Genomic DNA, 27,394 nt, shown 5'->3' on the forward strand with positions numbered 1-27,394 from the left:
CACTGTTCTAATAAACTTAGATTTCTGTGAGTTTTATCATTAGATTTTTAGGCTCCTAGCGCCATATAATTGTTGATTTAGGATATTATTGTTGATTTAAAACATGAAGATCACTAGAAGTTTAACCTAAATGTACTAAGATGTTCACTAATGATAGTCCAGAGAAAAAAAAAAGCGAAAAACTATTACAGGTTTTGCAATAAGATCTGAAATGCTTTAACAAGCAAGATTTATTTATCACAGTCTCTTGAAGCTGAAGAAAACTTTCACTAAAGTGCACACAATACCTACAATATGAAATATAAATGTCAGCACTCACAACAACACTGCCCACACTCAGAACTCTAAATTCACCCAGTCTCTGTATGGCAGAAACTAAAAACTATGCTCTGATCACTCTGCAGAGATGGAAATTCACTAATGATTGCAGAGAATTTTTCACCAGGTGAAGCCATGCCATGCAGATTTGAAAAATCAACTCACTAACACAAGTTGTTCGTAATGTGAGTTAGTAACAGAAACCTAAATCTTTAATTTCAGCTATCACTTCCTTGCACTGATCTTATTCTTTCATGTTGTTTACATTCTGCTGTCTGGAGCAAAAGAAGACCTTAACATACATATTAGTAACACAGAAATGTGTTTTAATTTGTCAAGGAAACTAAATACACTTCAGTGCAGGGTACCTACCAAATACCACAGATAAAACCGAAAAACAAAGTATCATAAAAAGCAAATAATGAGATTTTTCTGTACTAAAGGAAATACATTTTAACACTTGAAGATATTTGTTTTTCTCTGTACAGCACTCCAATTAAACACAACTTTGTAGTATTAATTTGCATCTAACAGGACTAAACTCAAACACAGACTGTATAAAGAAATGGCTCTGGAAATGCCTTTTAAAAAGATAATTTCCAGACAAGTAGGTAATCCACCAATATAAACCACTCTGCCAGTCTTAACAGCATGAGGAAAGCCACACAATTAAAAAAAAAAATAGAGAGAGAAAGAGCAATCTGTGACTTATCTGCTTCTCTGTAACATGGATTGCTCCTAAGGATCTCTCTTGGTTAGCACAATAGAGATGACAGTATCTGTGAATCAGGTTGCCTTGAATTACTGACTACATACCTTTATTAATCAAATCTCAGCATAACTAACACAGCTTTTTCTTTTTCATTCTTGTATAGTCAGGACAGTTTGTAAGCAGAACGAGGTTGCATTGACTACACCCAGTTTTTAAGCAGCTAAAATCTGACTAAGAGATAGAATTTGAAGAAGGTGGAGGAGAAGAGGTAAAGAACCAGCCCCTCAGTATCACAAGAACAAGGTACTGTACCTTTAAGGAGAAAAAAACGGTTCCGTTCTGTTTCACAGCTGAAAAAGAGCTTATTCCTGGTTATAGAGATTACTTACCTAAAACTTCAGTTATTCTTCTCTTTCCCCTCGGGCCAGCCTCTCTTTCACTCTTGGGAGCTTTTACCATTTAAGGTCAATGTTACATCTGGCTCTAGTAACTAAAGCTGAAGCAATTTTTAACTCGGAGATCCAACAGGCTGCCTAACATTAGAATGAGAGTTTAAATTTAAAGTAACTCTTCAGAAGGCTTTTCTTGCCCCAGAGAATTACAGAATTAAAGGCTCTCCTATTCTGGCATAAGTACTCTGAGTACAACATGATGCAGACATCCCATTAGCATTCTTCAAGTTCAGTGCATATAAGCTCTACTTACTCACTTCTGATTAAAATGGGCAAGTAGGAAGAACAGATGAAACAGTTTACATCATGTTATGTTAACCCTTAGAATTTTTTTCTTGACACAGATGCTACTATTTTTCATTGCTCTCCCCCTCACTTTTGTTTGGTCAGAAGGAGTCTAAATTAGAGAGCAAATAGAAGGCATGTGAACTTTTAAAGAACACTGGCTTCAGTCCAGTCATGGGCTCTGCTTTCCACTTGCAGAGTAGGAATAATTCCCAATGAAGTCCACATAATTTACTTGCATCCCATGAGAGAATGTAGCTACAAATGAGGCTTGAAGAGGGAAAAGGAACCCAAAACCTTTACCATAGTACGTACAGGTACCTACAGAGCAATAATGTGTATGTGATTCAGAGCTCTCAGGTCTAAAACTGACAGAGATTTTACTTCAGCCCTTTAGCTACTTCAGACTATTTACTTATGAGTATTACAATAACATCTACAGATCCTAACTAAGACTTCTCTAATGCCAGGTGCTGGGAAGTTATTAAATGTAAGAAAGCCAAACCCTGTGCAAAAATCCTTTCACAACCAAGGTAAATACAAGAGAAAAGAAGGTGGATAATGTTTAAAAAAAAAAAAGTAGCAGATTGCATGTAAAATTATTGGAGAGCAAATTTTGAGGGGATATATTGGGGCTGTTTTAAGAGAAAGCAACAAAAGATACTAAATTAACTGCCTTTTGACAGTGGATGATAAGAGCAGTAAGGCAGAAACAAGTCAGACAGAGAAGTCAGGATTTGATGATTTGACTTGTAAAGCACCATAGGGAACTAGAGCATGGCGTGTAGGAGAAGTGGGCAAAGATGAGTTGATGGCAACATAGCACAGAAAATAAAAAGCTGAGCACCTGCTTTGTGCCACATCATGTTTCATCTAGCATTAGAAATTCTATTATTCTACACTTAAGACATTCTTACTTCCAAAGATCAAAAAAGAGGAAAAATTCCCTGAAAAACTTCTCTTACACTGGTGCTTAAGTTTGCTCCTCACATAAAGGGAGTAGCTAGGTTTTTCCAATACCTTTTCAGGTATTGATGTCCTCTGTCCACTTACAGTCCTTGACACCAGCACTGACTCTGACAAGACATTTGAACACACCTTCTTTCACCTTTTTGAATTACTATTTCATTACCCACAAACTCACGTTCTGAAATAGCCTCTTGTGACTCAGCATGGTTTCAGTCTTCCATCTAGCTATCCACAGCTACAGAATTTTTACTAGCACCTGTAACTCATCATTTTTCAGTTTTATTATCTCAGAATTTCTAGGCCACAAGTGCCAAATGCTTCATTTGTCTACAACAGAAGTTGTGTTAAATCTGCTTTCATCCCTTTCAGAGCATTGACTGCTTTGAACCCAGTTTGGGCAAGAATAAGTTGTTTACTGTCTTTCAGCATTACTGTCCTCTGGGAAATAAAACTTTTTGCTGAAGTTGCTTGCTCATTGGTCTAGCATCCTACAACCACTGTTGGTCAAATTTAGCCCAAATTTGTTAAAGTCATTGAGGCCTCACAATATTTTCAAGTTCCCAGAGAGTTAGTGAAACCAGTGCTTGTAAAGCAGATTTAAGCTACTGCTGCTACTAAAGAGAAAACCTATAGTGGCAGAATTTCAGTTTTGTTTTGTTTGGGCCCTCCACTTGCACCACACAAACATGACTCCTGCTGTCCAGGCAGAATTGAGAGGACATAGAAGGATCCTGGAATATTCAAAAGAAGAAGAAAACAAAGCTTCTATCAGTCTTCACTCCCAAAATTGCTTTGTATGTTCTATTCTATAGCTTTGACAGATCCTTTGCCCAGAGACTTGTTTAATGTGAGCAGTTTCAGGCCAAACAGAGGTGAAAGCTGCTAGCTAAAATCTAAATTATTGAATAAGGAAATATTAGCAGCTAAAATTTAACTATTTCAACAAGATTGTTAAAATTCTAAGAAGAAGGCATAGTAACATGTACCATATTTAAAAATTCATTTGTTTGCTTTGTTTTTTTAAGATCTGGTGATATCTGTTTTTGTAAAAACATTCTAATATAGATGGCTTAGCCACTCCCCCATAACACAACATATTTATGTTGCCAGTATTCCAGTATTGTCTACTCCTGGGAGCACATGAAATTATTTTTCATAGGTATTCTGAAGTGTTTCAGAGTAGTTAGATGCAGTTCTCTGCAGTTACATATGGCTTGGTGGTTATGGCACGTGTGTGCCCCCATCCCACCAGTTAACTTCCCATTTCTCTGATTTTCATGAAAGCAGCAGTGCAGGAGTAGCAAATTCAACATAGCAATGTTGTATTTCCTGGGCTGGGCTCCTCAAGTTTTAAGACTTCTACTTGTGCATTTGAGGAGATGAAAACCAGCGCTAAACACAAGCACCAAAATCCTTGGCATGGTGGAGCAATGGAGGTAAGTTCTGGCTCTCAGGCTGGAATAGAGGTAAGATCCAATACAGGGACTTCATTTTTGGAGCACAACCATTTTCAAGCACAAGCTTTGTCTAGCAACAGCAGCAAACTGATCTTGCCACAATCTTTCTTTTTTTCTAGTTTTGCTTTAATTGGGCTGTCTGTGAGATAAGAACTTTAACTCAAAGAGCATATTTGTGTAGAAACAGTGGTAGGTATCTTCATTTGAGCTTTTGAGAATTCTCATATTTTTAAATAATTACATAATTATTGCTGTTATTTTTTTTTTTTTAAGATTTTATGCTTTAAGGCTTAAAGATACTTTGCATTAAAATGTTGTTTTTTATCCTTCCTGCACATATGTAATAGCCATCCATAATGGAGGATCACGATTACATGCTCTATTTTTTATCCAGTGACTAAAGTATAAAGATTATTCATCAGACAAGCTAAAAATTTGCAGCAGAAGTGATAACATTTGCACTTAAAACTGGAGTTCTAGGACATGAGTTTTCATGCTCCATTTTAAAAGCATCTCAAAGATGTCTTTAGCAGTTAAAACTTCACTTGCATCGTGCTTAGAATGCATCTCTGTCCATCTCAGGTTCACCCCACAAACAACAATGTGCATTGACAATTTTCTTTACTGAATCATTCTCATCATCTTATTTCTCAACTGTATGGAAAAATTAGTTACCTGAGTTAAGGTTAAGGCCAAATTTTTGCTGTGTCACTTTGATTTCTTGCACAGAACATTTTTCCAAATTTAAATATTCAGTCCTGCGTAAGATTTATGTTTTCAATGGCTTTTCTGGCTTGTATGTTGCTCACAAAACTGAAGTCACCTTCTCTCATCTGATGGCACCCATTATGCAAATTTTACTTATGTATGCAATTCTTATCTGCCAGCTTCATCCAGACAGGAGGGAAAAAAACTAGATAAGAACAATTTTGCTAAGTTAATATATGAAACAAAAAAAAAAATCCAAGGCAAAAACATGCAATAGAATTCTCCCATCTGGGACTCATTCTGCTGAATATTAAATCCCAAATGCAACTCAGAAAAACTGAACTAAAATGTATGCTGGATCAAATGGGTGGTATTACTCAATAGCACTTTGCCAGTAAGCTATACTAGATAATTTATGTAAAATGCAACAAACTTTATTAACTTTTAATAATGTTTATGCAGCAACTTATCTAGTTGAATCTTCTGAAAGGCAGGAAACTTGCTTCCAATTTTCTCCATCAGAAGAGAAGCTAAATTAAAATAATGTGCAATTGCAGAGCCTGCAGAAGGAGGTAAGGAGAGGTTTGCTAGAACCCAATCATCTTAAAGAAAACATCTCTATGGGCAGCAAAGGAAATCAAGTTTGCTTTGATGTCTTGATTGAGGTAGAGATGATCCTGCACACCAGCCCACGTTACCTGGAAAGATTTGAGGCTTTAGGGACAAGGACTCAAAGCTCCTGCAAACCCCCTCCTCACCAAGCTACAAGGAGTCTTTTTATTTATAAAAAGCTAATGTTTTTCTCAGTCTCAAAATAGCCAGCTAATAATCTCTATATGAGAAACAGGCAGGGGACAAGAAAAAAAAACAACAATCTGTTTTCCAGCTTTTCTTGCCAGATGATCAATAAAATGATCCAAACTGACAAACACACTTTCAATGCCCAAGTCCTTCTGAACAAATGTTACTCAAAGCATTTAAAGCAATCATCATATTTTCTTTTCCCATATTCATGTCTTTTTTTTCTCATCCCTTTAAGAAAGTGGTTTTAAAAATGGGGTCCCAATAAAGCACCAAATTAGGATGTTTATAATAACTTATGAGAAAGCAAAACAACATCAGAAATTTAAACCTTTGTGGGCAAGGAAGTTACTCTGTTTCCATGGCCTTAAAATCTAGTCTGCCAAGAAGCTAAATATATCAAATATTTTTTAGCACACATAGAGTCCTCCAAGGTCATGGATGCATTTCAGTTAGTCTAATTAACTGTTTTCTGAGGTTGAACTTTAATTTCTGTTAATACCAATTGAAACCTCAGCATGCCTACAAGCAATGCATTAAATACACTGTTACTGTAATTGTCCTGTATTCTAGGGAAAATCCTTTTGGAAAGATGACAGAATTAAAAAAAAGAAAGAAAAAGAAGAGCAAGCACTCATAGTTTTTGATATTTGTAGAGGGGGGGCGGGGAAGGGAGGAAAGAAAAAAAAAAAAAAAAAAAAAAAGGAAAGTTTATCAGTCAAAGAAAATCTTCCAGAAGATTTGACATTTGGGTAAATAATCATCTATAGACAGCTTCCCTTCAGAGCTCATTTTATATTTTAATTTTGGGGCTGGTGGGGGTGAGGGGTTAAAATGTGGACTACAGTAACAGGATTCCAGAAAAAGAGGAGGGATGAAGTTTTAAAGTCACTTTTCTGGGGAACTTTTAGGAAAGCCCAAGAGGTTAATAATTAATATGACTAAGCTGCACCTGACCTTGGTTGTGGGAAATCAGACAGAAAAGAAGAATAAGGAGAATTCCAAAGGATTACAGGCTTCTCCTTCCACATGGCTGTACAGACATAATAGCATACTCTGATAATCTGAGGTACAAATGAAGGAGACTAGTACTGCACACTAATCTAGGCCAAACTTGTGAATGTTATACTTCTTCCTGAATTCATAATTCATACTGAATTCAGACTTCCTGCCATATCCCAGTCTAGTGCAAGAGAATTTAATATATTGCAAGAAGATACTTAAGATTTGCAGGAAAAAGATGCAATACAGATATTTTTTAAAGATTTAAGATGACATTCCCTTGCTGAATTAATCATAAAAAATTGCTAATCTCACGTGAAACTTGATACTAGCATATCCCCTACCCACACTGATCCAGAATGTTTGCAGATTCAATTAACAGCCCTAGATTTTAAGAATTATTTGCAGGCTGAAGTTTACATTTACCATATGGTAATAATAAACTTCTGAGGAAGCAATGGGGGAAGATTTCATTAGGTACCCTGTGACTTCCATTTTTACAGCAAAAAGTAAAGGTAAGTATAAACCCTGGTCAGAGACTGATTTTGGTTAACACTTGCTTTCAATGCTGCAATTTTATGCAGCCACTTGTTCTAAAGTTTCCCAAAATATGGATAGAAAACTTATTCCATCTTTACCAGTGGAATTTCAGAGAAAATCTTTAACATACATTTTTGTTGACTGGATTACTGCTGCTGCCAGACTGTTGCAGGGTTCATTGGATGGTGTTTCTGTACTTTTCCTTAGACAGTATTAAGATGGTGCATTTAAAAAAGGAAAAAATAATAGTATCATAGGAATGTCTGTAGATGAAGCTGTCACTTTCCACTGTAACACAGCACCTTTGCATTTTCAGATATTTGAGATATGACACAAGTGTGATCATTTGGGTCAAAGTAACTGGCTTCAAAATGTTGTTTTTCAGCCAGCATGTTTCAACTGTTAAAAAAAAAAAGGGGGGGGGGGGCAACAATTTTTTTATATGTACACTATATATGTAAGAACATTTTCTAAAATTTTAAAGAAACTGCTTGATGTTCTACAGAAAGGGATTGAATTTGGGACTGCAACCATAATTTTTGCTTTCCTCTTTAGAAGTATGCAAAGGGTATTAATTTTTAATTTTTTAAGAAGTAGCAAATAACACATTTCTACTGAGCACGTTTGCAGTTTCAGAAAACACCAGGAATTGATTATGCATAGTCAGTATCACCATATGCACATAGTTATATGTTTGCCTGCCTTGAATCTTTGCAAAGCTGGGATTAATAGAATCATAATTTTTTACATATCTGCAGCTTCACAAAGAAGTAGCTGTTGGTGCTTCATTCTTAATGTTTAACAGGATGCATTGCAGTGGGAATTTTTGCCAGGCAGCCCTTAAAGCACCTACATTACTGCCATGCCTCTTGAACTGTAAAATACAGTTTTATAATTTGTTGGAAAGATATATAACATAATCATCATGAGACTCTAAAATTACATTTTCTCTACCTGCTCCTTCTACACCCCCTTTTTCATCCTCCCCTCTGAATTAGATTGCATCTTTTTCACCTCAGATCTAAAGCCTAAAACCTTGCCTCTACATTTGTTCCTGTACTTCAGTCTGATCATATTTTCCTGGTGGGTGTTTATTAATGAGAAGCCACTGACCTATTTTTCTGTATGTTCTCTTCCTAAGATCCTCCCCAAGGTGAATGTCTGGGTTCTAAAACAGGTAAGTGTTTTATTCAAAAATGCCAGCAAAAGTAGGGATTTTATTTGTTTTAATTATAAGCAATATTTTCTATTTTTGATAAACTTATTCACAATTCAAAAAGCAAATATTTATCTGTTATTTTAAAGGAAATGTTAAGCTTAACATCAGTCTTATACAAAGAAATTTAACACTAAAACATCTCATAAGTAGATACCCTAACCTACATATATCAATACATTTATATAAAAATCAATGTCACCTTGTGATATACTGAACTGTCACAAAATGAGACTGACATGCCATTACTAGAAAATGTATATTCCAAGATGAATCAACACTCATTGATTCTGTGTTACAATCACCAGTGCAAATGATTCTGCTTTTTGAGGTAGTGTTTGCTTCATTTAAAGCACAGAATGTTCATCCACAGCAGCTTCAGACCTTTCATTCATCTACTACTTCATAACAGAAAAAAAACCCCTAAGACAATTCAGGACAAAACCAAAACAACTCAAATGCTATTTAGACATAAATAATATGGGAGAATCCAGTAACTCTGATGAGATATGAGGATTCTGGAATTGAAAGAGTTTAACCAAAATTTTAAGCATATTAATTGACCCTGAATCCAACCACTCCATATTTTGATGCTGCTACTGTAGTGAAGTTTAGCAAGAGAAGAAATTTCCAGTATGATTTATAACTGCTGCATCTCAGAGTGCCATAGTATCTTGCTCTGCCTGGTTGTTGTACAGTAAGATACCAAAGTTAACAGATGCCCCAGAATGGCAGGGAGTTCACATTCCCTCTTTCTTCCTCCAGGGGGTTTGGAATAGAGTGGAAACAGCTCTTCTACTTTTGTATGAGAGACCAAATATGCAAGTTCAGAGTCCCCCCACTTTTTACCTTCTATTCCCTAGATGTTCATAAGAACATTTGGGCATTTGTCAGAAGGATGAAAACTGCTGGCAGCAGCTCACCTTCTAAAGCTGCTTCCCTCCACCCTGAATGGGATTCACACACAAGCATGTGCTCAGAACCCCCGAGCACTGAACTATAAGGAATGTAAACAGAGCAGAGACAAAAAAACACACTCCATTCCTCCACACAGTCAAGGACATGACAGTGAAGGAGATTCTCCCTGATTATGTTTTCCCTAGAACAAGCTGCATAGCTTTTACCAGGGGAAGGAAGAAAATTACTCAGTACTGCTTCATCATGCTCTCTTGACTGACAGCATTGGTTGCATTTGCAGGGGATTGCTTCAGTTAGGAAAAATGACTGTCAGCATTCCTTTTCCCTGGAAATGCTTCCACTGTTTCTGACCTAATCACATGACTTCACAGTGGTTTAGGTGCTGTCTCTGCTTTTCACAAAAGCCATGTACATTTTCTAGCTGCCTGCATCCTGTTCTAAATCAACTTGTCAATCAAATTTTACAACTTCTGGTTTCTGGTTCTCCTTCCCTCTGAGGCCTGGCAATGCAATTGCATTGTTCTTTGAGGGGAACCTGCTGATTTTTTTGTTAAAAATAGCCACCAAAGCAACAATCCCTTCCTGAGAATTTTTAGTCCTCTTGGAAAACCATGCAGCTGCAATTTTGAGTAAAATCAATTACCTTTTTTTTAATTGTGATCCAGAGAACCCTAAAAAAAGCTGCTCAACCAGCACATTGAAATCAAAGTGCTGCTTGTTCACTCTGGCATTTGATCCCTCTTTGGGGAAATGCACAGTTGGGTAATACTTTGTGATACACTTTTTAAAACTTGTTCTCTATCTACTTTTATGCCTCCTTAAAAAAAACAAAACAAAACCCAAACTACTATGCTCATTCTGTTTATTCAAGACACATTTTTTATATTTACACTTTTACACTTGTTTCTTTTCCAGTTTCAGTTTCTAAAAACTAGCAGGGCTGATAAGCCTTGTACCCTTGATTGTTGTATCTTCTTATCAATTCCTCAAAGTCTGATCACATCAAAATGTTTCTAGGTATTTGTTTATAGACCTATCCCTGTTTTACTTTCTTTGCAAAAGAAATACAAAATGCTGTGTCTGGCAAATACATTTTTCCCCACAGATTCAAATGTATTTCTATATGGACATTTTGTAGCCCAAAATACATTTTAAAAACCCCTTTAATTTAGGTTTCTCTTTTCACACGAGGTTTCTCACACTGACTGAGTTTACATCCAACAGAAACACAGCTCTGAAAACCTTCAGTTAAAAGCAAATAATTGGGAAAGATCAGCATGAATTGGGAGTGATTCAGTCAATAGGACAACTAAATACACAGAAACTATTCCAGCTGGAGTAGAGAATATGCACAATCATTTGATATCAGGCAATTACAAAACATTCAGATGCAAAATCTCATATTATCAGCTTCTCATCTTAAAAATTTAGACACTCAAATCGTAAATGAGCAGGTGCAAATGCCATACAATTTTACAAGCTATAGAAATCAGTAAATAGATGTGGCTAAGTCAATGCTCAGAATAACTTCATCCCTTGCCTTTGATAAGGATACAGATAAAGCTATATAAATTTAAGCCCTCTATCCAAAGCCTGCTGCTGTTTACAGGAAAGAAGCTCACCATCAAATAAGAGAGGTAATAAATAGATGTTTATACAAATGGTTTGGTGAGGGGGCAAGAAAAACTGTGCAAAAGTCACTGAACCAATTTGAATTTCACATATCAAATTCTATCAGGATTCCTTTGACTTGTAGCACTAAGCCATCTTACCAACAGGAATCCAGCTGATTTTTTTCACTACAAACCATTGTGTACACAAGCAAATTAGGTAAAAGTCAATAGAACAGATAATTTTGGGAATTGTTATATGTATATATGCATATTAAGAGTTTGCACTGTAATATCACAATGAAAATTGCTGGATCTATAGAAGGGGTTTTTTTTCTGCTAATGGAGTAGATATATTCACCAATCTAGGAACAATGGAAAAGGCTGAAATTTCTCTACTGTTCTGACTATAAAAATAGAGTATTAAGAATATTGGCAAGTTTGCAAGAGCTGCTAATATTGGCCTTCTTAGGGATGGTGTTTGGGCGTCATCCTTAAACAAAGGGGAAAAAAAAGGAGATGGAGTCTCTTGGGAAGAAGTAATGAGTCATGACTGAGTCCACAGAAACAAAGATGAGACTGGCATAATGTTCACAAAGTTGGAAAAAGAAAACAATAAGGAACAGGCAAGATGAGGAGCAAAAACCTAGTCAGAATAAATTGTTCTAAGTTGGATGAATGTCATGGTTTAGAAAACAAAAATGACAGATTCATGAACAGCCCCCAGAGTGAGACGACTTTTGGGCAGATAAGACAAGACACAGAGAAAGGAAGATTCTGTTGCTCCTTTTGTTGAAACTGGGTATTTTCCATGCCATTACATAAAGCTTCATCTTGCTTTAAGATTCCCTGAAAATTAAAGTTTCTTGTAGTGAGTCATTTTTGGAAGATGAACTGTAGCCTTAAGACAAAGAATCTATGGAGTAATGTGAGGAGTCTCTTCAAGACAACCCCCCAAACATTTAGAATGTTTCCAAAACAGCTGGGATTTAGATTTCTACTACTGTGAAGCAGCAGCAGAGAAAAAATGCCAGAGCCAAAGGAGGAAAGCATGAGAGTGCATACCAAAATCCTTGGAAGCTGACTGCATGCAAGCCCTGTGGGCTCAGGAGCCCAACAAAAGCCTGGGCAAGAAGAGTGTGATCACATTTATGGAACAATTTGAAGCATAGCTCTGTTTAAAGCCCTACAATCATTAAGTTGTGAGTCACCTCATCCAAGTATCTATTGTTTGCTAAAACTTACAGGGAATTCCAGTTGATATCTCAGGCCAAGAAGGGAAAAAATATGTAAACTTCAGCATAATTAAAACCAAACTATGCTTGCACTATAGAAAAACAAAATCATTCCCTTATCAGATCAGAAAAACGAGAATTTTAAAAAATAGAAGCACTATTTGAAAAGTTCCAGTATTTCCTCATATAAAGCTTAGTGACTTAACAGTTACCTGACATTTTATTATCCAATTTTGACACTTCAGTCAGAAATCTAATGATGCCTCTTGACAAAATATAATTCTGTATCAGGTGTGGTTACCACAGACCACGTTGTGTCTCCTCAGTGTGGTAAAATTGCCTTCCTTTTGTATACACTTAATTTGCTTGGATATCTAGGTAAGACACAGTATTATGGGTAAATTCAATTATATGATGGGTGACTGGGATTCTACCCAGCTGCAGAGAAATAAAAATCGTAAAATTTTACTTACAGTTTTCATGTTCTGCCCCTCTGTTATCTAGACCAACCTATAATCCACAGCATTCCATATGCTGTGTTCTTATGAGGAAGTGCTCTAATAATTTGTCAGGAACACTGTTCTTATAATTTAATTAGTATGTGGTAAAACAAGTACTTTTTTAAAAAAAAGTTTTTGCTGAACAACTTCTTAAAAGTGGGTGGATAAAATCCTCAGTAAAACTTAATTGTAATAAGATAGGAAACTGGGAGCTGTCACCTTACTTCTTAGCCAAATCACAGGAACTTTAGAGCAATTCTTCTGACTGTTAGAATTCAAGTCTTGCAAGCCTCAGGAACAAGAAGTGGGGAAGAAGGGTTGTTTGCAAACCCATTGCAGAATGAATACTGCAAAGGAGGAATGTTAAGCAAAAATTGTTCCCAGAAAAGGACCTGAAGTTATTAGGAAGAGTGATGTGTTTATACAAGTTAAATATTTAATAAACAAGGATTTTGGAATGTTTTGCTGATGAAACATGTAAGTAAAGGGAAAAAAAACAAAACAAAAATAAAAGGAACACCCGAAAAAGCCTTCAGAAACATGAGAGTTAATTATAAGGCAGGAAAAAAATCTAAAATCACTGAAATCAGACCCAAATATGTAGCCCCTAAACCAAACATTTTCTGCCCTGAAGATTTATTTTCTGCCCTTTCCAATCACTCAGAGATGATTAAAGAAACCCACACTTGTTCTACATTCAAATAATCTATATATGGAATTTTAAGAAAGGGAAGGAAGAATAAAACTGAAGAATTAAAAAAGTTCCTTTTAAAACCTTTGGCTTTTGAACCCATGTGCTGTTTTATCTGGGACAACTGCATGTTTATGCTGCAGGAGCCATTTTATTCTCTTCCCTACAAACTCAAAAGTCACAAATTGACTTTTTAACAAGTCCTCCTCTAAACCTGTTCAGTCCTAATGCTCTACAACAAAGACATCTTTAAGTGAGGTATTAAAGACAGTTGGGGCATTATCATAATTTAATTAGTTCTGTTTTGCCTTTCCTGGCTAGTTCTGCCTTAGTACTGCTATGTCACACTCCAGCCTAGGGTGAGCAGGGGCCCTGTTTTTATATATTCTTGCAAGGCAAGGCATCTGAGAAAGCAGCCTGAATTATCCTACTTCATGGTTAGTCCTTTAGTAATCCTATATTAGCCTATAAAAGTAAGATTGGTAGAGCAGTATGCTTGGCTGATCTGAACATGTTGATTTATCCAAGTATAAAACCAGAAATTAAATGAAAATATCTGTCTCAAATTCAATCTCTTACCTTGCTGAGGTCTCTCTTGCTTCTTTCATCTAAGATGGATTCTTCACATTCAAAGTAACTTCTCTGTTCATGTTAAGGAGTAACACTTCAGATATGACTATTAAACAGGATTTTTGAAATGCATGAGAAATGTTCAAATGGGAAAACTTTGCAAAAATGTTTTCATCCTCTGTACCAGCAAGAATATAGCATCTGCATGTCTTCTATATAACTCAGGCAACAATATCCTGGCAACCACATTTCAATGGAACAAATCCAGGTAATTAAAATGACTAGATCTAGCAACTATCTTTTTATCATCCCACTTGATAGGCCAGACTTACTCATTTGGGAAGTGATGGTCAAAAATCTGCTAGCTGTAGTGAAGTGAGATGTTGTCTGTCTCTAAGCTACTGAGTTTTTAATTTTGTTTGCCATTGCCCATTTAGCTTCTCTTTCACAGCACTATCTTCCTGAGAACTTCAAAAATGAACTCTACTGTTTTGTATGCTGTACTCTGCAGACATCTGCATAGTTTGGTGGATTTCATTTATACTTCACTAATAGCCCTGTCAAGCTTTGTAATTTCTGTATAAAGGCTAAAAGGATTAATTTCAGTGCACCAATAAAACTACTCCATGCATTACCATCCTCATCATGTCTACTCACTCATTTTAATAGATTCCTAATATCATAAGTCAAAACCTTGGCTTCCACTCTTCTGCAACTGCACAGCTAATCCCCCTGTAGAAGCCAGACTTCTGCTAGATTGGAATATGGGCCATGAGTTCAGCAATGACAAGCTTTTGGATTCCCTTTTTTCCAGTGGTCATGTGAGCAACTGCTCTGGATGTATGTTGGTGTCTGAAGATTTCAGCAGTCACACCATTCCTCTGAAAGGGAAAATGAGGCAAAATAAAAATGAATGACTGTTGAACTAGATCATATCTTGGTCAAAACAGACCTCAAACTGATTGTTCTACAAAGCAAAAAAAAAAAAAAAAAAAAGGGGGTCTTGCATTTTGGTTTTCGGATGCAAAAATTTAATGTATCTACATTCAAACTCATTATCTCTAAGATTTAATTCTCAGCCTTAGTTACCACACAATGACCTCACTCTCTGAAAGAGATGTTAACAAAGAGGCTTTAAGGTGACAGGCACAACAGAGCTAGTAACCTACATAAATACTTTATGTTTTCTTGCACTGCATCACCCCACTCTTTCCCTCAATTCCCACAGCCTAATCTGTTACAACTCCCTCATTCTCTTCCTAAAATGTAGCAACTTGATTAATGGAGAGGAAATTTCTGTTCTCAGTGTTTCCATCCAGGTTGCTGGTCCTTCCACAATGATCCATTTAAGTCAAGTCAAATACCCCAGGAAAACTCTTCAGGAAGTAAGGGGGAAAGAAACAATCTAAATCCCTCCTTTAAGAAGGCTGGCTCCCCATTTCCTTTCCCAAGCTTACCTTCACTGCCATAACTACCAAATCAATAGAGGTTTAAATGCTCAAGGTGAAGCAGATTGTATTCCCTAAACTATGTTTTGTCTGATTAAGACACTGACCTAACACTACAGGTCTTGCATAGAAGTAAATTTAGCTTTCAAATATGTACAAACCAGAGCCCTGCAAATACACAAATATGCACAGTGCTGATTTTTCTTACAGAATCACAGACAAAACATAGCTTTGCAACAGTTTGTCCACATGTGTTCACACACTTATTCTCTTTTCCTCTTCAAAATTCACCTTGAATTTTACCTTGCCAAGAGAGTAAAAATAATTTCCCCTGCTTGATTACATGCTCAATCACTACCAGCTCACATTCTACTGTCCAATTACTGTGCTGAAACTTAAGATACAAGACCAGGAAAACTTGATAGCATTTTTCCACACTTACAATAGAAGACAAAAGTACACATACACATCTCCTGATGCTCAAGTGGACAAAACACAACATGTGAACAGAAACAAAATACACTGCTATTAGCTTCTGCACAGAGGATGCCCTTTTAGCATTTGGAAAGGGCAAGAATATTTTCATTATGAATCATGAAGTAGAACAGCTTTTGCTGCAGATTCAGAATAGCTCACACCATTTCATCTCTGTAAATACAAGGATTACTTGAAATGGCTGGGATGTCTCATCTAAAGAGACTACAATGGCCTAGCAAAAAGAAATAGATGGAAGAAGAATGATTCCTTTTATACTTTTACAAGGTTACTTTTAATTCAGCTTTTAAATTACTTCAAGATTTTTTTTTTTTCAATTAAGCTGACTGAGGGTAGGTTTAGATTAGACATTAGGGAAGAATGTTTTACTATAAGGGCAATGAGGCACTAGAGCAGGTTGCCCAGAGACATTGTAGACTCCCCATCCCTGATACTCAAGGCCAGCCTGGATGGGAATCTGTCTTACATGGTCTAGTGGGAGATGTCCCTGCCCACAGTAGTAGATGTTCTTTAATGTCCCTTCCAACCCAAAGCATTCTGTGATTCTGTGAGCTCTCTTCATAGAGGCTACTAACACGTATAATAGACCCTGCATTGAAATGTAAAAAAATTAGTTAATAAAGTCATACTAGATATGAGTGTGTAACACAAGATCATGCTGAGCATGCACAAAATATTTAAATTCTTTAACTACAGTTAACTGAATCTAAACAGCAGCCCCTGCAGTACAAAAATAATGAGCAGTGGTTAATGAACTTTCCAACTGCTGTTGAAATTCCAGCAATAAGGGCTCTTAAACTTCCAGTCTGGGAAAGATTACTTTTCTTCAGTGTTTCAAAGACCAGGCAAAGGCCAGTGAAAACTATTTCAGTTGTCAGACTTGGTAATGAAAGTCACAATGATCAACAATCACATGTTAAACTTGCTGAAAGCTAACTTTTATCAAGGTTCTCTTTAACAGTTGATTTAACACTGAGTAAGTATTTTGGTAGCATTGTTATCCAGAAGAAAGCAATGGATAAAAAGAAGGCACTACAAGAGTAATGCCCAGAGGTTTCAGGTAGTACCCTCACTGCTAAGATCATTGATTTCTGCTGTTAGAGTCAAGTGCATATTCAATAAATTATGCTTGAGTAATAAATTCAAGATGCAAAGGCTCTTTTCTTTCTAGTTCATTAAAAAAGGAGGAGAAAACACAAATATTTATAAACCACAAGCTGCAGCTCCCAGTCTTCCACCACCACATTCCTCTACTAAAACTCACTTGGATGAGAGCTCCAACCAGCAGCAATCAGCTCTGTCCTTTGTGTACACTTACTTGAAACTGAGGCACATTTGCTGTATCCACAGGCTGCCCTGACTCGAGCACTTCCAAAAGCAATCCTGACAAAGAACTGAACATGCAGCTGAGTCTTTAGAATAGTTACTGCTTCATCCTGCTTTACTGCTTTTACTGCACCTCTCTGCATTTCTCACAGCAAGGCTGAACATTCTTTTGAGACTGTAAAAGGTAGCAACAGATAAATTAATGGAATTTTTAGAATAGAGCAATAAAGTGCTTTGAAGTAGCAACTAAAAAAGGAAATCAAGCAGCTATTACATCAGCTGAATGACTGAGAATCACTTCGAAATTTAATCTGCCACAATCTTATACTGATATACATGTTTAGTAAAAAGTTAAATTGATCCTTAGAACATTTTAAACTTCTCCTAAAGCTTTGGTTCACAGAAAATGATGTTATATCTGAGTCTTATAATAGTTTAATGAATGGTGAAATATCAGCTATTCCTCACTGAGGTTTAAGCAAAGCATTTTTACCTCACATGGTAGAATCTGTTCAATCAGTCTCAATTTCTGTTTAGCTGTGGGTGAGCACACACTTCATTATTTCCAGCAGCTGACCTGTGACAATTGCTGAGTGAGCCTTTGAGAGTTGCTGCCACATGCTCCTCAGCCTTCCTACCCAATCTCTAAACATTTCTGACCACAAAAGAAAATTTTAGAGACTATGTGTAGTCTGTGTGGGTTCAGAGCCAGAAACAAGGAGCCTAAGTTCTACAGTGACTGGATTTTTTGCTTACACCATCCATAGCACATCATACAGTCCTTCAATAAGTGCCTATCTCCAAAAAAGCAAATAAACACATTTTTAAAAAGCAGTTTAACAGATAAAATCTTCAAAGGGATGGGACAGCTGCAGTGTCACTGCACTAAATAACTCAACCCCAAATGCCTTCAAAATCATGCCTTTCTCCTCAACTATCACTCATCTATTTAGCTCAAATAACCATGATTAAGTCCTGAATTGTTTCTGTAACCTTGCTGCCATCCCAAACAGCATTCAATTTCTTGATTGACATAATTCTTCATGGCTTCATCTATTTGTATTTTGTTTTCCTCAGCTTTCTGACATTTTGTTCAGAATAACTAACCTTCCCGACATCGTGATTTTCAGCTTTTAATTACATAACTATTTTTCCAATTCAAAGTCAGCTCTCTGTTAAACTCAGAAATGTAACTTCTATTAGAAAACGAGAGAGATTGGTTGAATGCCTAGTAAATCTTTCCCCAAGGGACTAAAATCTTGCAATACACAAAGGGAGCACTGACTAAAGCACATCTGAAAGTTGTCTGTTTCTTATACTCTTCCAATAGTCAAACCATTTTACATACTATTATATTGGGGTTTTTCTACAGATTCAAAGCCAGTGAACAGACTGGATATATTTACTGTGAATAACACCATGCATATGGAAGCTTCATTTTAAAATAAGAGCAAACTGAATACCTGAGCACACAATGAAAAATTATACTAGAAAACTAAAGTGTTTGCTAAATGCAATGCTTTACACATTAAAACGGCACTATTGTTATATTGGATATTGTTAAATTAACAATATTGCACATTGTTCAATTTTTCTTGCAAGCAGAGAGAAATGAGAACACTTATCATTTAAAGTTGTTGCAAGCTGATTTTACAAAAACAATACTCAGAAAAGTAATGAGAAAATCACATTAATTTTGCTCTCCATTTGCACCTCCATCAGCAAAAGTTAGAGTTCTTCTTTAAAAATAGGCCCAGTTTTATGGCAGCAAATGCTTTGAAAATTCTATAGTGTGAAAAACATACAGTGAAATACAGAAGTGCTGATAAGCATCTCCTTTGTTTACAACATGAAAACAAGAGCTGGTCCCATTTAACTGCAGACTGCCTTTGATCCAAATGAAACTGAAAGATTTCATGAAGGAAGTGTTTTTAACAACTGCAAGCATAACAGCTGAAAATATACCTACTGAGAACAGAAAGATGAAACCTCTCTATCAGCTGGACTGTATCCTTGTTTTGGTTTTTGTAAACTGCTATTATGTGTTTCTGCATTCTATTGATTTTACTTTCCAGGTTTATTCATGCTTCAGAAGACGATGATTCAAGTCAAGATTTTCTTCTAAAAGGTGATAAATTCAGCTGTGTAACTCCTATTCAGCTGAAACTTAGGGAAGAAAAATGCTGGGCTGAGATGCTTTGGAAGACACCAATGTGATTAACAGAGCTTCTCTTCTGCCATGATGCAGGATGAGTGAAGCAAAACCAAAACCATGAAGCCACGTGATTATTTTATTCATTCCCAACAAAATTTAAAAATTCAAATGCTTAAGAAGATTCCTAAGGACAGACAAGGCTGAGAAAGATTGGGAGAAACATGGGGACAGGTCAGCAAGTACCATGAGACATTAACAGAGTTTTCTGAAGGCTTATAAAAGTTATTCCCTCCTTTTTTTTTACATTGGGATAATACAAATCCAAAAGCATTGGAAACAAATGCATCTTTGGCATTGGGAGATAGCATGATGCCAGAAGACTGTCTTTTAATCATAGTTGTTTATGAAATTCAGGGCACCAATATAAACAACACAATATATAAACACAAGTTAACTGGTAAACATTTGCTTAAGAGGCTTTAAGTAAATAAAAAAGCCTTCTAAATATCACTTTCTGAGGATCTAATCTTAGACCCCATGACTACTTTAAAAATAGGTTTTGCTTGAAGTTTTGGGGGGGGGATACAATTATTACCAGTAGCACACAATATCTATGACAACTCTTTTGCCTGTTTATGGTTGAAGGAACTGTTGCCAAGATCAAATTATTACATTTGTCACTGGGAAAAAAAGCAGGTTTCATAATGACTCACATGCCATTGTACAGTTAAGAAGTAGCAATATTCTATTTCTGCTAAGACAGGACAGAAGTATTCCTATTTAAAGAATCTTTTCCTCTACTTGTTTTACATAGAAGTCTTTACATAAGTTTCAAATTATTTAAATTTCACAAGTGCTCTACTCAAAACATTTCAGCACATCAGAAAATTAGAAATTTATTAATGAAATTGTTTCCTTAACATATAATGGCTTGAATGAGGTAAACAATACATCTTTGGTCCACTTCACTGGATGCATCTTTCTAATTGACTATACCTGAAGTCATACCTAAACATATTTATATGTTTGTCTGGCAATGTTTATGTGGAAGACTTATTTCTATCTTGTTTCTACATTCTACCTGCTCAACATCTGCTCTCCCTCATCATTGCTTGGAAAGGACTTTAACCTTTAGCAGACTTTGTGGAAACCTCCCTAAGTTTTTCACTACCAGAAACTTACATCTGGGCTGATTGAAGTCTTTGCAGCCAAGTCTCCAGTTTTCCTTCTACTGCTTTAAGTATCTCTCCTAAACATTCTTATCTGGTATGAAATACAGATGACACTTCAATTTGAATTTGGATTTATTTTGAAAACTAAAGTTCACACGGCCTGGGAAGCTGGCAGAAAAACATTTTTAATTCATCATAGTCTCAGTTGGATTTTCTGCTTTTCTTCTACATTTCTCTGACAAATCCTTCATTAAATTTGAGTCTCTTTCAAGAGCATGGGCTGCATTTTGAGATCTTTTTTCCTGCATAAATAGAATAGTATTATTTATCAATATTTATTTTCATTAAAAGTGTTTTACTACAATATCTTCCTTCTCCCTAAAATATAAAACTGTTTATTTTAACATCTTGAATGAGACATTTGCTACCTTACAGGGTTTTTTTAGTAACTTATTTTTTATTAAGTTGATTAGACTTAATCCTGCACCATTGAAGTCCTTACCCCATAGGTATTTGTACACCAAGCAACACATAAAGAGCTTTGTGGAGACTGAAGAAAATATCTGTGACCCTTTGACAATGCATCTCCATTCTTTTAAATACTTAAACTAGTCTTACTTGGCAAAACTATCTGTTTGGTAATATTATCTAGGTCAATTTCTCTCAAATTATTCTTACTGAGTAAATCAAGAGGGAACATTTTTAGAATACCAGCTCTTCAGAACAGGAACAGTATTAACTTTACAATGTCAGAAACAACAGTGTTATGATCTTTGTGTGCTACTGTTAATTAAATAAGGAACATTGTCACAAAACACAGATGAGTGAGTATGATTTCAAGTTAGCACTCTGCCTGTTCCTCCTTCTCCCTCTATTATTTACTGAAGTTGTTTACTTAAATTTTTGCCTGAAAATGACTGAAGAAAAAGCTTGCATTGCTTCCCTTCACATTAAACAGAAACAAAGGTGAGAACAAGCCATTTCCATTAAAATCCAGTCCATGTAATTTATCATTCATGTACAGCTGTCCTAACAATATTTTTCCACCAAAATAATTTTTATGATTACCTTATGTGCCAAAACAATAAAGAGCAAGTGTATCTTAACCATTTTTCCCTTTTGTAGCTGCCTTTTGAAAATAACCATTTTTCACTACTAAACACTAGCATACAAATTCTATAAAATTAAGGTAAAAGTAATAAATTTATGTGGAGGAAAGTTCAAATTTTACATGTGCTTACATGTTATGGTAGCAATCCTACATTTAAATTGAACCAGTGTAAATTTATACCAGAAACAGAAAGAAATATAGACATAGGCCTCTTGCAGGAGGTGCAGAAGAGGAAGACAGGAAGAATAAAATAATGGTAGGTAGAAATGTCACAACTGACATTTTTGGATGCAGGTAAGACTGCTCAGACTTTACAGGAAAAAAGAAAGCATTATGCATGTTCACATGGAAAATGCACATATCTGAGCACCCCCACCCCCACTTCAGTGATGCCAGCAAGAATTTTGCCATTCAGTTTGGAAAGAGCTGGACAGAGCCTCAAGGGACTGATGACAAGAACATTGCTGGCATGTTCACAGCTTTATGCACAATCCACAGTGAGACGAAGGCCTTTCAAGATGCTTTTTTCAAGAAGGAATGCCTTAATTCCCAATTAAATATTTGACACTCATTCTGATGAATTTAGCAAGGAATGCTATTAAATGTACTGTTCTCAATAGCCAGATCCCCAAATGAGCACTGTACTTTTTGTAATTATTATCAGCTATTGTGAATATCTTTTATTTATCTCTTTCTCCCCCTGCCTTAGTTATGACTCATTTTCTCCTTATTAAAAAAAAAAGTGTAGTTAAACAGTGGATTAAATTTCTCCCTTTGCTGTTTGAGATGGTTTTTATCTATCAAACTGCTTCCTTCAGAAAAACATAAGCACATATATGTCATGTTAATGAGTATGTGAGAGATAACTAAAACAAAAAAGAGTGTTTTATCAGCTACAGATAAACTGCCTCAAATACCATTGCCCATCACACAATTCACCACTATGGATTTTTGTTACACTTGCTGTAACACGACTGTATTGTCATAAAAAATTCACCCATTGTAATTATAACCTGGAGAAATACTAGCCTGTTAAACAGCAAGAAAACACAGCTGTAATTACCTCTTAGGGTAACAAAATAAACAAAAACATTTATGTCTTAAAAACCCAAACCAAACAGGAGAAAACAAAGCAGCCACACTTCTTTGTTGTAAACTAACCATACTTGATTTCAAAAATCCTATTAAATTCTAATTGCTGTCTTTCTTTACTGGTTTGATACACAGACAAATCCTTACACTGCTGCTTTATTATCAGCTACAACACCTCAAGTCTGAACGTGCTACAGATTTTGCAGTTCAAACTCAGATTAAAAAAAAAAAAAAAATCAAACCAAGCAATCCAACCACACAACATGCTCCACTCCACCCCTCCCAACTTGTCTGGAAAGAACTGTCTCAGGAAAACTTGAGTATAGTAGGATGCTTTACACATCTGATGCTTTGCAGCACTCTTGCCAGACTGTTGAGCTCTTGGGTTCTGTTTCCTCTCTGGGTTTCATCACTGAAACCCAAATGCAGCCAATGGAAGTGTGCCAAGGCAAAACTCTTTTGGCTCATTCATTAGTACCCTGCTAAGTGGCAGTGTCAGGAAGTCTGCATGGGCTGGGAGGACAGGAGGCAGGGAAAGCAAGAAATCATTAAGAGGTGTTTACTTATCCCATGATGATAGGCTCCATGCACAAATGCTTAGTTCACTAAAACTTAGTTGTGACTCTAACCCAGTGAATTCCATATGGAATTGTACACAAGAATTCTACAAAGTTGACAAAAGCTTGTAATACAGTAATAAAAATCTTACTATTTTTGCAGTTGTAGCAAGACAATGTTACACTGCTGCTTATTGTCCATCCAGCTTAGTGCATGTCTGCATGTAAATTTTTAGGGCCTGCAGTAAGTTGACAAAAAGTCTCCACAACACTTAAATCCCACGTAAGCCCTTTTCTCACTCAGACTATAAAACATCTTGTATTTCTAATCTTGCCTCCAGAATATAGTCCCTTTTCATTACCTATAATACTTTACAGAGGACACACTGTATGAGCACAGAATCATAAACTATTAAGGTGGGAAAAGACCCCCAAGATTATCAGGCCCAACATTTTACTGATCACCACCGTGTCAACTAGACCAGAACACTAAGTGCCACATCCAGTCTTGAACACCTCCAGGGATGATGACTCCACCACCTCTCTGAGAAGCCCATTCCAATGTTTAACAACCCCTTCTGTGAAGAAATTTTTCCAGATATCCCACTTCAACCTTCCCTGGTGCAGTCTGTGTACATTTCCTCTTGTCCTGTCACTGGTTGCCTGGGAGAAGAGGCTGACACTCACCTGGCTACAGCCTCCTCTCTACTCCTGTAGAGAGTGATGAGGTCTCCCCTGAGCTTCCTTTTCTCCAAGCTAAACATCCCCAGATCCCTCAGCCACCCCTCAAAGGACTTTCCAGACCCTTCCCCAGCTCCATTGCCTTTCTCTGGACTCTTTCCAGCACCTCAGTATCTTTCTTGCAGTGAGGGACCCTGAAGTGGACACAGCACTCGAGGTGTGGCCTCACCAGTTCCCAGTACAGGAAGACAATCCCTGCCCAGGTCCTGCTGGCAACTCTATTGTTGGTCCAGGCCAAGATGCCATTGGCCTTCCTTCTGAAAATATAGCCAAAAAGTAATGTATTATTCTTTTAAATAGTTGAATAATTGAAAGAAAGGCAAAAGCCTTGTTTCCCTCCTTTATGCAGTTGCTTTGTACACATATCCCTACTAAAAGGGCCAATAGATAATCCACTATAACCACTGCCAGCCTTTCCCAAAAAAAAAAAGGGAAATTCCTAACAATTTTGTTTTCAGATTAGAGGTAGAGCATCTGTGTAAAGCTCCTCTTATGAGATATACTGATCTTACCTGTTTGCTTTTAAAAAGTTTATTGCAGATAATTAGCTGCATAGATTTGGAGAAATGCACTACACACAGTTGCTTTTAATTCCAGGAATTGAATAAACATTGTCTGCAAGTGCCTCTGTAAGTGGTTATAAGCATCTCCCTTCCATCACTTTTTTTTCTTCAGAGATTCAGAATAAATTTGGGGAAATTAAAGATTTTAAATTCATTCTAACTTGTTATACAATGTACAAAGCATTTAAACAATCTTGACATAAATCCTGTTTAAAATTTTATTTTAAACAATTTTTTGGAACTAAATTCAGGTTGCCAAAACAAGAGCAGCAAGTTGGATATCATCCTTTTTTGTTTAATAGTGAACTTAAATCCTCCTTGAAAAATTCTAAGGAAACATACGGAAAATTTCACAGAGAAGTGTCACAAACCAAAGCCCTACAGAGGAAAGCAAAAATAAACAATATCCTCTTCTCTTCACTCATCCCATTAGAATAGCAACAGAATATAAACTCAGCAAGAGAGTAATTGGTCATCCTGATAGTAAAAGTCAGCAAAGAATTGCAACTTTACAATATTAAGGTAACAAAAGAAAATCACAAAACTCTCACTCTAATTTGCTACAAAGGCAAAGTAAAGCTTGTCATGTAAAACTATACAGTGATGTGCAATTTCTACTCTTTTTTTTTCCTAAGAGTATACACAATAGAACCTCATTATGCAAGTCCAAAACTGCTTGGCAGCCATTTGAGGGCAATGTGCTAGCGTTTGTGGTGGGAGGGGAGGAAGAGGAACACCAAAACACAGGAAGTTACATGAAGAATCTGTAGTGCTATGTGCTTGATTTTAATCAGTTAGGGTAACACTGATGTCACAAAGTGTGGCTAAAATCATTACTTACTGCTTTGTAGATGCAGTACCTGTCTGAAAGCACTAGGAACCTGTGCTTTTTGCAATCTACCAGGCTTATTCCCACATAATTTCATGTATCTCAACTCCTGTCAGTAACTGGATGATCCAATGGATTGGATTCCTTTTCCAAATTCCCTTTCAGCAAGAACACTCCAAACACTCACTGCAAGAAGCAGTGTCAGCAGGAGTATTCAACGTGCTGTTGCTTACAGTGGTGGTGACCACTGTACCCTGGGAGTCAAGAGTAAACCTTTCACATTGTTAAGGTTTGGTCAGTCCCTCATCATTCTCCCCTGTACCCCCTTGGATCTACATTTTCCACAAGAGATACAAAAGTTTAAGGTTGGGGCCCTTCTCACATTGTCACTGTGGGAGTGCCCAGCTGTGAATTTTTTGTTGTTTAAAGACCAGCCATTCTTCAGTCTGGGTCAGCATTCAGAAAAGACAGTGTTGTCACTAGCAGTTGTCCTAAACTGATCTTTAATTCTTCTCTGCCCCAAGTCTTCCACATTCAAAACTCACTACACAAAAACTTTCTCATCTCCATGCCACCATTTTCCAACACACTAAAATACCACATTACCTTCACAGATGTTCATGCCTACCTCTAATAGAAAAAATAAACCTCTAATTAAAAAATAGAAAGAAAATAAAAGCTTTTCTGATGTCATCTAACTGAAAAGTAGAAAGATCTTCGGCATTTTGAAACTAGGAATATTACAGTATTTTTTTAAAATGTTGTTTGTTTTTTTTTTAATACCATTTCAGCTGGGAGTATATTTTCTGACTTTATATTATTCCTACATGACAAACATCCCCATTCATCAAAGAAAAGAACTACTTATCAGTATACCAAGGAGACACTTTGCCACTGGTAGAAAGATCTGCCTGGTGCTGCTCCAGGAACCAGAGACACTGCAGAGCACCTTGTTCCTTCACCACAACCCAAACATTCACCATACCCTGGCTCTGCTGGGTGCTGATAACAGAGCAGCTCCACCTGCAGTCCTTTCCAACCTCCACAGAATTCCACACCAGCTGGCATTGAATCCTGCAAGGACATACACACAGCAACACTCCCAACTGCCTGTTAAAACTAAATTTGTTTGGAGAGCTACCAGGAATCTAAACTGACATTTCAGTAACCCCATTGATTGTGTTAAAGGGATAGCTCAGCATCTGAGAGGAGCTAAAATTTCAGCTGAACAGCATTCAAATATAGTTGATTAAATGGGGAGAAAAGTACTTTCAAGAGGCCAAAAATCTCTTTAGGAGATGTTGTCATTCAAAATCCATAGGGGTAGGCAAACATTTGTGTTACTCTAACAATACCTAAGATATTCACTTTTCTAGGAGTGAAAAGAGAATTAAAAAAACCCAGATGTTACCCTTTACAACAGCCCTATTAAATATGTAAAATCACAAATATTTTGTTTGACAGTAACTAACAGTTTGGTTTGTTGTTTTGTTTTTTTTCAAGGGTGGAAACTAGACAATGATGTAACAACATTGCTTCTCAGACTGAAGACAGGAGTGGAACATTTGCATTAAGGCAATTATACAAATTGTTAGTGCATCCCAGTGGTTTCAGTAAATATCAGAAGTTCTTTAATGTGACAAGAGTGTCAGTAAACTCCCCAAAGTAGCACTGTGATTGGTATTTTACAACAGGCATTTATTCCTCAGCTTGGAAGTCTGCAATTTTGTCACAAACCCACTCTTGAAAAGCATTCCAGAACTGGATAAGCTAAAGGAAAACACTGTATCCTACAAAATTCAACAGTTTACCATTTTAGCCAATAAAATTTCAGCTAATATAAGTAACTAGATTGAAAAAAGGAACTGAAATTAATTCAAGTAATGATGACAGGCTAGGACATATTAAAATAAGAAAAAAT

General features: G+C 36.4%; 1 protein-coding gene and 1 long non-coding RNA gene across 6 annotated transcripts in view; both read right to left on the reverse strand.

The window, feature by feature from the left end:
- IRAG1 (inositol 1,4,5-triphosphate receptor associated 1) overlaps positions 1 to 1,806 on the reverse strand; it is a 62,415-nt gene extending 60,609 nt beyond the window's left edge. For 3 of the 5 annotated variants that reach the window (XM_079309379.1, XM_079309376.1, XM_079309378.1), the window contains exon 1: positions 1,420 to 1,804. The gene's annotated coding sequence lies outside the window, so the exon portion shown is untranslated. Of the gene's footprint in view, positions 1 to 1,134; positions 1,233 to 1,419 lie in introns of those variants that run through there. The other 2 variants (XM_079309381.1, XM_079309377.1) reach the window with 2 other exon arrangements.
- Positions 1,807 to 3,030: 1,224 nt separating this feature from the next.
- Positions 3,031 to 14,057, reverse strand: LOC306803680. Its single transcript, XR_013774662.1, has 2 exons — positions 13,994 to 14,057; positions 3,031 to 3,467 (listed from the first exon to the last, which is right to left on the reverse strand). It is a non-coding gene; the product is annotated as an uncharacterized lncRNA (long non-coding RNA).
- Between the last annotated feature and the right edge of the window lie 13,337 nt (positions 14,058 to 27,394).

Source organism: Erithacus rubecula (assembly GCF_903797595.1).
Source record: "Erithacus rubecula genome assembly, chromosome: 6".
Taxonomy (NCBI): domain Eukaryota; kingdom Metazoa; phylum Chordata; class Aves; order Passeriformes; family Muscicapidae; genus Erithacus; species Erithacus rubecula.